The following is a 3,942-nucleotide window of genomic DNA, read 5'->3' on the forward strand; positions in this document are numbered from 1 at the left end:
TACAAGAAAAACTGGGAGGAAATAAATCAAGAACAGTCCAGAACTGTAGTTTTCCCTCCCACCATTTTCAAATCTAACCCCAAGCAGCTTTCAGCTGAAACAGGACTAAGGCTCTCAAAGCTTAAAAGAAATTGGTGTTAAAGCCACGAGCTTGGTGCATTCCCCTTTTTGCAGAGAAGTGCTTTAGATAGTAGGTTTGATTTGTTTGTACTTATATTTGCCAAGCCAGGGCTGCTCCTTGCCCCTTGTTCCCTCTTTTTGGGAACAGGAGGGGAACGTTTCCTTCAGTCTATCACTGATTTCATGACAACTGATTAAAACTGCAAGAGCAGCTACAGCACGTCTGTCCTTGAGGTTAACCACACATAATCATCTCGAGTTCTATCAGGAATTGAAAAGTTTAGTCATAATTGCTACATAAAATTTGGAAGAAAACTTACAAATGCCTATTTGAATTAAAAATGGGGACAAATGAGATTCCAAACTGTAACACTGTTCGTCCGAGAGAGGAAGGCATTTGCAAGGGGGTCAAGGAAGGCATTTGCAAAGCTGACGGGCAGGAAGAGCTGCAGGTCAGGACAGCTGCTGTCAGGCTGCTCCCTTCACTGGGGGACACACAGGGATCAGTCCCTGCCTTCAGGACTTTACCACCAGTGCTTGGGGCTGTCCCAGGCTGTACCTGCACAGCGGGAGAGGCACATTCCACACCAGGAAAGGTGCACAAACCCGTAAGAAGCCCAGCAGAGACTTCCCCACTTTCACCAGGCGGGACAAGCACCTGAGTGCCCTCCCAAAGCACCTCTCCCAGCAGGGCTGTGCTGCTGCTGAGTTAGAGCTGAGCTGGTGCAATCCCAGCAAACACGGCGGAGCTGCAGTGGGAGCTGGGCAGACACCCAGACCAGGCCTAGGGAGGTGCTACTCACCTGCATGGCATGAACTGTCTTGATAAGCCACAAATGTGCCTCAGCACAGATTAATCTGCTGGTTTACCACCGGAGAAACCTACTGTACACGAACTCCCCGGAGACACTTGCCTACCCTTCAGGCTGGTTTGGGGCTGTGCTCATTTCCATCCCATGGCCTGTCCTGGACCCCACAGACACTGCGTGCTCAGGCATCACTCACTGAGATGTGCTCACTGTGCTTCATGGGGACAAGTGCCAGCAACCCAGACTGTTTCCCTCTAGTGGGAAGGGTGTGAGCTCAGAGCAGGCAGAAGCACAAGTTAACCAGAGACACACCAGTTCAAACTTTAATCTGCAGGGAGAAAAACAGTTCAGAAACGGAAACTCTGAAATCTCCAAATATCCAAAGCTGAGTCAAAGTCAAGCAAGGAAAAAATAAACTCATTCTGTAGTTTACAGTTGAGGATGCCTGATTCTTCCCTTCATCTTCTAAGAAAAGTTCCTGTGTTTTTTAGTGTGAAAAGCCAGGATATCTTAAACAATAATTAAAAAAGCTGCAAAATGCACATTTTGCTTTGTGCCTGCAGAACTACTACAAAGTCACTTCCTGAGGACCTCGGGACTAACAGAGTCTCAGAGCACATACCCAGCCTCAGCTTGCCCAGCTTGTGCTGGATGCATTTTATCTTGATTCTGGTCATGCTGTTCCAAAAAGCTACTAACTTCCTCCCAGGGAAAGATGATGTCCGACACTTGCTTGATGCAGGCCAGCATCAATCACCCAGAAGGGGAAAGGCCCTCTCCCAGCATCCATGAAGGCAAGAGCTCTGTCGGAAGCTGCTCACAGTCAGTACATTGTAGTCCTGCTCATCTGCACGGCCCCCTTGGCGTCCGGCGCGGGGTGACCTCACCCTGCAGCCTCCTGCAATCCACAGCCAAAAAAAAAAGAGCAGTCAAACACATCCAAAACAAGGAACATTAGTTCCAATGTCTTCTTTCTGTTTTCACTTAAAAGACTGCCAGTGGTGCTAATTAGCTAACCCTGCACAGGCAGCCCCAGATCCACAGCTGGCATTCAGTGTCCATGAACACACATTAGGCTCACACTTGGCTCCTTCCTGTGCCACCTGGTCTGCTCCTGGCAAAGTTAAGACCTCCTTACTGATGCAGGCTGCCCACAACAGTCCCCAGCTCGTGCCTGGGGGTAGTTAGACCTTGTGTCCTCAACTGGAGTTATTAAATTCGCTGCCACAGTGCGTGTGACAAAGCGGTTTTAGAGTCCCAGCTCCTTTCCCTTCAAGCTTGTTTCCGTCACAGCCTCAAATGCACCTGGAAAACAGGGTCCTTCCAGCCTTTCAGACAGTCCCTGGATAATCCTGTGGAGATGCAGAAAAGCACTCAAACACTGGGAAAGCCAAGACTCAGGTCCAGCTGTTCAGAGGATCACTCTGCGCACGTGTGAGCGGCAGCCAAGAGGGGCTGGATGTCTCCACGAGCAGGGGGACAAAGGGGACGAGCCACAGCCATGCAGCTGGACAACCACAGCAGCACCACAGGCATTCTCAACAAGGGCCGGGAGAAAGGTCAGGAAAGTGCTAGAAACTGTGTCAGAAGGGAGAAACACAGAGATAAACGCTTGCTGGAAGGAGACTGGAGCAAGAGAATGAGAGTCCCAGGGGAAAGGAAGGCTGGTGACAGGAAGGCTTGAGAGAGGGACAGAAACAGTCCCTTGGGGATAAGCAAATAAAGGGCACGGGGTAGGATGAGAAACACATCCTCACTGACAGATCATCACACACACCAGGGCAGGACAGTCCCATCCCTGCACACTGCACTGAAGACAAACAAGCAGAACACTGGATAACCCTGACACTTCCAGTTCGCCACCATCACCCCTGAATTGAGTGACACCCTACCTGCCTGCCTGTAAAATCCCAGCTCTGCACAGCTCCCTCCTGGAGCATGAGTCACACAGAGCAGCCTGAACTCTGCTCAGGGCAGCAGAGAACACAGCACAGACGTGTCACCCCACGTGCCGCCCCACACCTTGGTGGCACTATTTCTGTGGGTACTAAGTGCACACAGGAGCCTCCAAGGCCGTCGCACAGCTTTTCAGTTTTTAATCTTGGTCTCCCCACCAGACTGAGGACACGTTCAGACAACAAGAGACCGTGTTTGAGATCATGACAAAAACATCTCCCATGTCACGCTCATCTTCCTGTACACGAGTCACACGCTCGTCCCTCGGACAAATCCGACAAAACAGCAGTTCTGGCCTCTGTCACAGAGAGCTGGCTCACCAAAACTGTCCTAAATGAGACAGAGAGCCTTACAGGGCACCAGTTTATGGGAAGTCTGACACAAACTCCAAGCTCACGTCAGGAAGAAGGCAGCTGGTGCTCCAACACACAAGCGCAGCTGAGCTGTGACACTGAGCCCGTTCTCCCGGAGAGCTCCGTACCAGCTCCACAGGGCAGCGTGCCCGTGCACAGAGCCCGGGGGGCACGAACGGGCACCAGAGCGCTCCGAGAGCAGAGAAAAGCACGTCAGCCCGCCGGCAGCGGAGTCTGCTCCCGGTAACGGCTTCAACCCGGGCCAAAGGAGCCTGAGGAACGAACCTTCCCCAGCCCTCCGGCGATGTCCGTGCGCGACACTCCCGGGGGGACGGTGCCAGCCCGGCCCCGCCCGAGGGGAAGGGCCGCGGCTCAGGCGCTCGGCGGACCCGGCGCAGCCCGGACCGGCGGCAGCGACTCCGCGGGACAGGCCCCGAGCCCCGCGCTGCGGCTCCGGCTCCCGAGCACGGGCGGCGTCACACGCCGGGCACACCGGGCGGGCTGTCACGGCTCCCGGGCCCCCGGAACAGCGGCCCGCCCGCCTCGACTCGGGCTCGGGACGCGGCCGCCGCCGGGCGTGAAGCAGGCAGGACCGCGGTGCCGACCGGCCCCTCGAGCCCCCCGGCCCGATACCTGCGCTCCCCGCCCGGTACCTGCGCTCCCCGGCCCTCCGAGCCCCCCGCCCGGTACCTGCGCTCTCCCCC

General features: G+C 54.7%; 1 protein-coding gene across 1 annotated transcript in view; it reads right to left on the minus strand.

The window, feature by feature from the left end:
• The window catches only part of MARCH2 (membrane associated ring-CH-type finger 2), a 34,038-nt gene that overhangs the window by 24,763 nt on the left and 5,333 nt on the right, over positions 1 to 3,942 (minus strand). The gene's annotated exons all lie outside the window — the stretch shown is intronic.

Source organism: Empidonax traillii, unplaced genomic scaffold, assembly GCF_003031625.1.
Source record: "Empidonax traillii isolate 1590-97213 ecotype Southwest subspecies unplaced genomic scaffold, ASM303162v1 scaffold2140:size64023, whole genome shotgun sequence".
Classification (NCBI taxonomy): Eukaryota; Metazoa; Chordata; class Aves; order Passeriformes; family Tyrannidae; genus Empidonax; species Empidonax traillii.